This window comes from Carcharhinus amblyrhynchos, chromosome 12 (genome assembly GCF_965287045.1).
Source record: "Carcharhinus amblyrhynchos chromosome 12, sCarAmb.v2.hapA, whole genome shotgun sequence".
Classification (NCBI taxonomy): domain Eukaryota; kingdom Metazoa; phylum Chordata; class Chondrichthyes; order Carcharhiniformes; family Carcharhinidae; genus Carcharhinus; species Carcharhinus amblyrhynchos.
In genome coordinates this window covers 89647185-89657847 of record NC_137335.1, presented here as the reverse complement: position 1 = coordinate 89657847, position 10663 = coordinate 89647185, and the positions used below count along the sequence as shown (strand labels likewise).

At 47.5% G+C, this 10663-nt stretch overlaps 1 pseudogene; it reads left to right on the top strand.

The window, feature by feature from the left end:
* Positions 1 to 639: 639 nt before the first annotated feature.
* Positions 640 to 9524, top strand: LOC145350495 (uncharacterized; annotated as a pseudogene).
* The last annotated feature ends 1139 nt before the right edge of the window (positions 9525 to 10663 follow it).

Genomic DNA, 10663 nt, shown 5'->3' with positions numbered 1-10663 from the left:
AAAGTGCAGCATCTCACACTTGCCCAGATTAAACTCCATCTGCCATTTCTCCGCCCATATCTGCAGCTGATCTCTATCCCACTGAGTTTTATTTCTCGAGGGGTAGGTTTGAAAAGTAGTGACGTTTCACTGAGCTGTTATCAATCCTCACTTCCTCACCATTTGGACCACAGTGTACATTTCTGGTCACTATTTTAGAAAGAAGATGGAGAGGCTTTGAAGAATGTACAAAGAGGATTCACAAAGATCAGACCAGGACTGGATTTTATTCCCGTCAGGAAAAGATAATTGGACTGGGTTCTTTTCTCTTGTAAAGAGAAGACAAATGATTATTTGCAAATTCATTCACGGGATGTGGGTGTCACTGGCTGGGCCAGCATTTATTACCCATCACTAACTACCCTCCATCTCAGCAGGCATTGTTCAGACTCAACCACATTGCTGTGGCTCTGGAGTCACATGTAGGCCAGACCGGGTAAGGACGGCAGATTTCCTTCCCGAAAGGACATGAGTGATCTAATGGAGATGTTTAAAATGATGGAAGGTTTTGACAGCGTGACAGAGAGAGTCTCCATTTGTGGAGAAGAATGAAAAGAGAGAGCATCGATATCAGATAGTCACTAATCAATCCAATGGGAAATGGAGAAGAAAGATCTTTCCCCAGAGAGTGGTCAGAATGTGGAACTCACAGCAAGTGGCTCAAGTGTTCCGATGCAGCGGATGTCACTCCTGAACAAGTCAGAGGCCAGGGTGGAAGCTGGTTTGATGGATTTTTTATTTGGATCCATGGATGGAGCTGCTGAACAGAGTCACAGGACTGCCAATCAACTCTTAACAAAAGATCAAACATTTATTCAAGAAAAGATTGGCTACAACACGCTATTCCTTCACCCAGCTAGACTTTTACAGATGTGTACAGATTGTTAGGGATAACACAAGTTACTAAATGCTATCTTAAACTCGAATATACTCAGTAAGCACACAGTCCATATCAAACAAGAGAAAAGTTGTGGTCGGAAATCCCACACTCTGAAACTAAGTGACAGCTGCCACCAAAACAATTTCTATTGATTTCTCTTCCATTCTACCTCCACACCTAAACTCCGCACCACCCCCCCCCCCACGCCCCACTTCTCCCATCAATCCACCAATGGTAATCACTCGGTGAGCCAATTGGCCTCACTGGTTCTCTGACTTTCACATGAGGATTTCCAATCACTGCTCTCGAAGAACATACCTTGGAGTCTTCACCCAAATGATGCTTTTACTCGATGTCATCACCAAGGATCTACCTCCAGGTTTTCAACCTCTCCTTCTGCTATTCCTCTGCCCCGGATTGCCACATGCATTCTAGCTTCACCTCCCACACACTCTCTCAGATGCCCAGTTGTGCCAACAGAACACAACTGCTTCACAGGCTGCACTAACTTGTTACCAATCTTCCACAAGCTGACATGCCCCAGGTCTGTACCCTGCAGCTCTGTCCTTAACTTGGAGCCTCTCTCTCTACTCCTGACTTCACTGAACACAAACTTTTCCCAGATTTCTGTTCTTCATTCCTTGGTCTTCACTGTTTTCCTGGAACTGCGTTCTGTCCCATTCCCTGGTCTTGAGGACTTTCTGTTCTTTAGCTTGGGGCTAGCTTTCTGTCCCTGTGCATTGTCCCACATTTTTTCGCAGTTTCTGAGAGAGTTGCTTACTCCTGGGTTACTTTCTTTCAACTGAACTAACTGCTCTGACTGTCTGTGTGTGGCCCCTGCTTACTGAACAATTGCCTCTTTATTTAACCCTGTATTAGCTTTAACATTGTAAAACCATCATTACAATGCAGACATCTAAACCGTGATACAGACTTGCAAGCAACTTTTAAAAATGAAACTAAAATTGAAGATTTAACCCTTTTAGCACAAATACAGAATCAGAGAATGAAGCTTAATTGAAGCGAGAACTTATTTCAAATCCCCACAAATACAAATATAAATTATTTAAAACCTGCTCCATTTCCTCATTGATGCGATTGGCATTGATACAGTTAAGGGAAAGTTAGTCAGCAAATAAGGAAGAGTGGTGGGTTTTTTTAATTCATTCCCGGGAGATGGGCATCATTGGGTGGTCAGCATTTATTGTCCATCCCTAGTTGCCCTTGAGAAGGTGGTGGTGAGCTGCCTTCTTGAATCGCTGCAGTCCATGTTCTGTGAGTTGACCCTCAATGCCGTTAGGGAGGGAATTCCAGGATTGTGACCCAGCGACTGTGAAGGAACAGCGATATATTTCCAAGTCAGGATGGTGAGTGACTTGGAGGGGAACTTGCAGGTGGTGGTGTTCCCCTGTATCTGCTGCCCTTGTCCTTTCAGATGGAAGTGGTTGTGGGTTTGGAAGGTGCTGTTGAAGGATTTTTGGTGAATTGCTATTGGGTTTTTTTAAAGGAGGGTAGAAGAAGCTATGAAGCTGGGCTAGCGCTTAATATAAAAAAGGATAGCAAGAGTTTTTATAAATATATAAAAAGGAAGAGGCTGGCTAGGGTGAACGTTGGTCCCTTAGCGGATGAGAAAGGGGACCTAGTGGTAGGGGATGGGGATATGGCTAAGGTCTTGAATAACTTTTTTGTTTCTGTCTTCACGGAGGAGGACGTGAATAATTTGCCGGGTGTTAGCGATGGAAAGGTGGTAGGACTGGAGGGTCTTAATGACATTACTGTTACTAGAGAGGTGGTGCGCGACAGACTGGAGGGGCTGATTGTGGACAAGTCCCCAGGACCGGATGGAATGCATCCGAGGGTTCTGAAAGAAATGGCGGAGGTGATAGTGGATGCCTTGGTGGTTATTTTCCAGACGTCGCTGGATTCCGGGGAAGTGCCGGAGGATTGGAAAACGGCTAATGTTACGCCGTTGTTTAAGAAGGGTGCCAGGCAAAAGGCGGGGAATTACAGGCCGGTTAGTTTAACGTCTGTGGTAGGTAAAATGTTAGAATCCGTCATTAAGGAGGAAATTGCGAGGCATCTTGAAGGGAATTGCTTGATAGGGCAGACGCAACACGGTTTCATTAAAGGGAAGTCGTGTCTGACAAATTTACTGGAGTTCTATGAGGATGTGTCTAGGGCGGTGGATAGAGGAGAGCCGGTGGATGTGGTCTTTCTGGATTTTCAGAAGGCGTTTGATAAGGTACCTCACAAGAGGTTACTGCAGAAGGTCAGAGGACATGGAGTTGGGGGTAGGGTGTTAGCGTGGATAGAGGATTGGTTGTCAAATAGGAGGCAGAGAGTGGGGGTCAATGGGTGCTATTCGGATTGGCGGTTGGTGACTAGTGGGGTGCCCCAGGGGTCGGTGCTGGGGCCTCAGCTATTTACCATTTATATAGATGATCTGGAGGAGGGAACCGAGTGTAGGGTGTCGAAATTTGCTGATGACACCAAGATTGGGGGAAAGGCAAATTGTGCGGAGGGTGTGGAGAGTCTGCAGAAGGATCTAGATAGGCTGGGCGAATGGGCCAGGAAATGGCAAATGGAATTTAATGTTGGCAAGTGTGAGGTGGTCCACTTTGGTAGGAAGAATGGTAGGAAGGACTATTACTTACGGGGCGAAAAACTGCAGCAGGCGACGGTGCAGAGGGACCTCGGGGTCCTTGTGCATGAGTCGCAAAAACCCAGCCTGCAGGTGCAGCAGGTGGTCAGGAAGGCGAATGGGATGCTGGCTTTCATAGCGAGGGGGATTGAATATAAAAGTAGGGAGGTCTTGCTGCAGCTGTATAGGGCATTGGTGAGGCCGCAGCTGGAGTACTGTGTGCAGTTTTGGGCGCCGCACCTGCGCAAGGATATTTTGGCCTTGGAGGGAGTGCAGAGGAGGTTTACTAGGCTGATACCGGAGTTGAGGGGGTTGAGCTATGAGGAGAGGCTGAATAAACTAGGCTTGTACTCGTTAGAGTTTAGAAGAATGAGGGGAGATCTCATTGAGACGTATAAGATGATGAATGGGATGGATAGGATAGAGGTGGAAAGACTCTTCCCGCTCAAAAAAGACAGTAGGACTAGGGGGCACAGCCTCAAGATAAAGGGGGGGCGGTTCAGAACGGAGTTGAGGAGGAACTTCTTCACTCAAAGGGTGGTGAATCTCTGGAATTCTCTGCCCGTTGAAGTGGTGGAGGCTGCCTCGCTAAATATTTTTAAGAAGCGGGTTGATGGGTTTTTGATAAGAGAGGGGATTAAGGGTTATGGGGAGAGGGCGGGAAAGTGGAACTGAGCCACGACAGATCAGCCATGATCTTATTGAATGGCGGGGCAGGCTCGAAGGGCCAGATGGCCTACTCCTGCTCCTATTTCTTATGTTCTTATGTTCTTATGTAATTGGTGAATAGGCTTTGGGGAGTCAGAAATTGTGTTACTATTTGTAAAATTCCCTCTCTCTGACCTGCTCTGGTGATCACAGTATTGATAAGGCCAGTCCAGTTCAGTGCCTGCTGAATGGTAACCTCCATGATGTTGATAGTTGGAGATTCAGTGATGGTGATGCCATTGAATGCCAAGGGGAGATGGTTAGATGCTCTCTGGTTGCAGATGGTCTTTGCCTGCCACCTGTGTGGTGTGAATGTTACTTACCAGTTGTCAGCCCAAGGCTGAATGTTGTCCGGTTTTGCTACATTTGGGCTCAGATTGTGTCGGCTTTGATGGGCAGAATGGCCTATTTCTGTGTGTATATTCTACACAACTGTACGAAATCTGAGGTACACTGCTCACCTGGATTTTCTAATATAGTCGAGTATAAAACTACTGAGAGAAATAAACTCAAGCTAAAAATTAGAGTGATAATTAGGGAGATTGAAATCTGAAGTTTACTGTAATAAACACCATCTGGAATTTCTTCCAGCCCCACACAAACCTCCTCGATCCTATTGACCATCCGACCACACTTCTGGTGTCAGTAATCACCATGAGAATGGCTGCAGGGATGAGGAACTTCAGTTCTGAAGATAGATTGGAGAAATTGGGAGTCTTCTCCTTGGGGAAGAGAACATTGAGAGGAGATTGAATCGAGAACATAATGGAGAATGGGGAAATGGGGCGATGGGAGGTAGATTGGTGAGGAGCTACAGAGTCGTGTGGGGAAATAGGGAAAGATGCTGGGTAGAAATGGGGAAGTGGGGAGAATGTGAGGATAAGGAGTTGATCAATGAAATGAGGGCACTGTTTTAAACATGTTCCTGATGGTCCCCATGTCCCTGCTCTCAGAATGGGATCATCTGAAACATTATCTTCTGTCGTTCAGGAATCACGAGTTTGTTTATTGCCTGTTCAAACAAAATTAAAAATACTTCAGTTTCCAAAATTAATCCTGCAGCAAATGTGAGAATAAAGGATCATTTCCCATCCTCTGATGAGGTTCTCCAGGTTGTAATTCCTTTATTAATGACTAGAAACTCCAAGACTCTATCTCCAGCCTGAGCTGAGTGAGTTGACCCCAGATGGAATGGGAGTTGGGGCTACAGTTGGTCTTAACACTGAGGGGGTAGGAAGTGAAATTGTTCAGTATTCCCACTCCACATATTGGGAACCATGGTGTGAAATGTGTGTGTGCGTGTTACTGAATGTATGTGTGTAAGTACATGTGTGTTTGTGGATGTTTGTGTGTCTGTGTACATTTGTGAGTGTGTGCCTATTTGTATGTATTCAGGTCCAGGTGTATATATGTACTTGTATTTGTTGTATATCACACACAGCATTCAGTGTGTTAGCCCACGGGGTTAATAATGGTCCATTGCCACACTGGACTCACAGCTCTCTGTCAATTCTATGCAGTGTTGTGGTTAAGGGTTCATTCTCAGTGAAAGTTTCCCTCAGTTTCACCATTGATACAAAACAGAACATTCCAATGATGCGAAGGTTACATGGATTATCCATGGTAAATTGCCCCTTAGTGTCCAAGGATGTGTCGGTCAGCTGGATAATCCATTGTAAAACGCTCCTTACTGTTCAAAGATGTAAAGGATAGACATGTGTGATTGGCCATGGTAAATGCACAGGGTTACAGGAACAGGGCATGGGTGAGATGTTCTTTCAGAGAGTCATGCTGACTCGATGGGCTGAATGGCCTCTTTCTGCACTGTAGGGATTCTAAGGTTCTAAATCAGCTGCTTTTCCTGAACCTTGATGAAATGGAATAGAAACATACCTTTAAGGTCACTGTATATAGACTCAGGTCTTTGCTGTAATGCCTAACAGAAAATAGAGACATGTTAGAGATTGTGATCTAGTAACATGTGTACAATGAGAAGCTTATTTGGAATATTTTTACATTCTAACAACATTCCCTTCAAGGTGACAGTAATTTCTTTGACTCTACTTGGACGGACAGCTTCCCGAATTCCTATGTGTTGGCTCAGTGGAAGCAAGCTTGAATTTGAGGCTGATTGTGGCTTCAAACCTCAGTCTCGAGATTTGATTCTATAACCCAGGCTGCCTTTTCTGTGCAGTACCGAGGGAGTGCTGCAGTGTCAGAAGGGCAGTCTTTTGGACGAGGTGTTAGACCGAGGCCCTCTGTCAGGTGGATGTGCTGAATCTCACAGCAGGACTTTGAAGCAATGCCTTCACTCAAAGGGTTGTGAATCTTTGGAACTCGCTGCCCCAGAGGGTGTGGGTGCTCCATCGATGAGAGAATTGAAGGCTGGGATGGACAGATTTTGGGTCTCTCTGGGAATTAAGTGGTTTGAGGAATGGCTGGGACAGTGGATGTGAGGGGGAAGATTGGCCTTGGTTGTGTTGACGAGTGGAGCAGGCTGGAGGGGGCGCAGTGAATCCTTACTCCATATTTATGATTTAATATTCTAAAAGCAGCAGAGCTCTCCCTGTGTTCTTGCTGTGTTCCAATTGTTTCCTTTCTATCCTAAACAGCAATGACTGCACGTCCAAAGCTCTTCACTCCGTGTAAAGGATTTTGAGGTGTTTGGAGGTTGTGAGAGGAGGAATATTAATGGAGGGTTCTCACTCTCTCTCAGAAATGTGGGACACAGAGAGTGGCCACAGCTTTGTGAGGTTGGCAGTGATCATGGAGAGAGGGGATCGGGAATGAGAGCAGAGAGTCTGTGCTGCTCCAGGGGGAGATAATGAGGTTTGTCCCTGTGGTTTGGGGAGGAGAGGGTGATGGTGTGAGGCTGGGATTGGACAGGAATGAGATTGGAAAGTGGAGATAGTAATTCACCAGCACACTCAGCCAATGACATGAGAATCCAGTGGGAAATCCAAAATGATTGGATATTTGTTTCGTCACCCAGCCCATTCCCATTGCTTGTGATTGGTGGATAGACTTGTCAATACAATACTTGGGACCAATGAGATCGCAGAAAGCGGAAAACTTTGAGCATGTGGTGAATGTTGATCCTCAGACATATCCCAGTGCATTGTGGGGAGAGATATTTCCCATGTACGTTGAGTCCAAGTCTGCTGGAGAATCTTCCAATTTCTGTAACAAGATGTAAACTGTAAAGATTAGATCAAGGAGTTATTGTAAAAATGGGAATGTAATAAATCCTGATGGCAAATGGTCAGGAATTATAATCTGGAGACATTTATATTTCCATGAATCTGCTGATTTCTAAAACACTTTAATTCAGCAAGCGGTAAAGTACATGTGGTGACTGTCCCTTTAAAGGGAACACAGCAGCAGAGGGTCACCTGCCTTGAGGCACTGATTGAGACAGAGAGTGGGTCATCACCCCACGGGCTGGAGTCCTACCTTCCACAGAGACAGTCTGACGATGTGTAGGGACTGGGACAGCCGGGGGATTGCCGGCCTCTGCACAGTGTTAAACAACAGGATGAAATCACTGACAACAATTTGGAAAAAAGTTGTAAAATTGACAGAATGAAGTGAAGAAGAAGGAGAATTTAATGAGACGATAGAGAATAAACTGAGTTCCATCGAAGGCATCTTGGAAATAAGAACAGGTTCAGTGAAGAATTGAATCAGGAGAATGAGAGCTTGAAGAAGGAAGCTTGACAATGAGAGATTAACTGAAGAGGTAAAAACATTGAAATTGATGCAGAATCAGCAATTCAGACAGAGAAAGAAACTGGGATGACTCCCAGAACAAGATTGCTGAAACTGTCCCGCAAACGGAAAAGCAGCAAGCCTGTATGGAACAGTTCCATGCAAGGTTATATTTGGAGCTGTACATAGTTAAAGCCGACCAATAAAAGTGATTGTGTTTGGACACACAAGCCTCAAGATCTCATCAATGAACCGTCAGGAAACGCTTTTGAACCTGGAAGCACCAAGTACCCGATTGGCCTGTTATAGACAAACTGATGTGTCTGTGGAAGCGAGTTGTGATGAAGTGCCTGTGCCAGAAGAGGGAGTGGTTATTGTAGCTCCTGTTAATGTCCATTGTGTGGAAGTATCTCAGACTACAGAGATACACCGTTCTACACAATACAGAAAACCCCTCAGAGACTGGATTTATAATTGTCCAACTCCGGCGTATAATGTTTCATTAGAATTTGGTCTTGAGTAACTGAGTTGTTGAAGATGGAATAAAAGAGTGAAATGGGGGGAATGTGGTGACTGTCCCTTTAAGGACAACACAGCAGAAGTGGTTTACCTGATTTGAGGAACCAATGAGCACAGAGAGTGGGGAATCACCCCACGGGCTGGAATCCTACCTTCCACAGAGACAGTCTGAAGACATTGAGGGACTGGGACAGCCGGGGGATTGCCGGTCTCTGCACAGTGTTTCCGAATGAATAAACTCCCTTTGTATCCCTGTAAAGAAAAGGCAACTCGTGGAATGACTACTTGGGCTTGAGCACGAGGGGGGCAAGGCTGGGGGCGAGGGGGGCAAGGCTGGGGGCGAGGGGGGGCAAGGCTGGGGGCGAGGGGGGGCAAGGCTGGGGGCGAGGGGGGGCAAGGCTGGGGGCGAGGGGGGGCAAGGCTGGGGGCGAGGGGGGGCAAGGGCGGACTGTCCCCGGGCGGCCAGCTGAAGCTGCAGCCCCCCCCCCCCTGGCTTGCCGGGCCCGCTCGCTGCAGCTGGGGCTGTGCTCGCACCAGGACGCGCTGCGGGCCAGCGGGCTGGAGGGGGCTTCGCCGACTTCAGCCCCTCCTCGGCGGCGGCGAGCTGCAGCAACAGCAGCGGGCCGACAGAGAGAGGGAGCCCGGCCACTGGAACCGGCTGGATGTGATCATGATGGACAACAAGAGCCACCTGCAACTGGCCCACTGTCACCACCAGCAGCAGCAGCAACAACAGCACCACCCTCCACCACCCCCTCCTCCTCCTGTTCAGCAGTGAGCCGGCAGGGCCAAGGCAGAGCTGCAGATCTGTGTCTCCTGCCGGAACAACAACGAGTCGCTCACCCTGTCCACCAGCCACATCCTGAAGAGCCCCGACGGCCGGGTGCTGTGCCCCATCCTCAGGCGCTACACATGCCCCCTGTGCGGTGCCAACGGAGACACATCATCAAACACTGCCCACTCTCCAAGCTGCTGCCCACTATCCCTAAACTGAAGACCAGAAACTGCGTTACCAAGAGGGTCCTTTAATGAGGAAAAACCCCAACCCTTAAAAGGCATTGTGAGCCCAAATATCAATTGGTATCAATGGGTGCTATTCTGGTTGGCGGTTGGTGACTAGTGGAGTGCCCCAGGGATCAGTGCTGGGGCCTCAGCTATTTACCATTTATATAGATGATCTGGAGGAGGGGGCTGAGTGTCGGGTGTCGAAATTTGCTGATGACACAAAGATGAGTGGAAAAGCAAATTGTGTGGAGGGTGTGGAAAGTCTGCAGAGGGATCTGGATAGGCTGAGCGAGGGGGCGAGGACCTGGCAGATGGAGTACAATGTTAGCAAGTGTGAGGTTATCCACTTTGGCAGAAATAATAGGAGGAGGGATTACTATTTAAAGGGTGAAAAGCTGCAGCATGCTATGGTGCAGAGGGACCTGGGGGTCCTTGTGCATGAGTCGCAAAAACCCAGTCTGCAAGTGCAGCAGGTGATCAAGAAAGTGAAAGGGATGCTGGTCTTTATAGCGAGGGGGATAGAATATAAAAGCAGGGAGGTCTTGCTGCAACTGTACAGGGCACTGGTGAGGCCACAGCTGGAGTACTGTGTGCAGTTTTGGTCACCGCACTTGTGCAAGGATAGTTTGGCCTTGGAGGGAGTGCAGGGGAGGTTCACTGGGCTGATACCGGAGATGAGGGGGTTGGGCTATGAAGAGAGACTAAATAGACTGGGTCTGTACTCATTGGAGTTTAGAAGGATGAGGGGGGGGATGTTACAGAGACGTATAAGATAATGAAGGGGTTGGATAGGGCAGAGGTGGAGAGATTCTTCCCGCCCAGAAAGGACAACAGGACTAGAGGGCACAGCCTCAAGATAAGGCGGGAGGCGGGGGAAGGTGCAGTTGAGAACAGATTTCAGGAGGAAATTCTTCACTCAAAGGGTGGTGAATCTCTGGAATTCTGTGCCGGTTGAAGTGGTGGAGGCTACCTCGCTAAATATATTTAAGTCACGGGTAGATAGGTTTTTGGTAGGCAAGGGAATTAAGGGTTATGGGGAGAAAGCAGGAAAGTGGAACTGAGCCACTTCAGATCAACCATGATCTTATTGAATGGCGGGGCAGGCTCGAAGGGCGAGATGGCCTACTCCCGCACCGACTTCTTATGTTCTTATATCCGCTTCC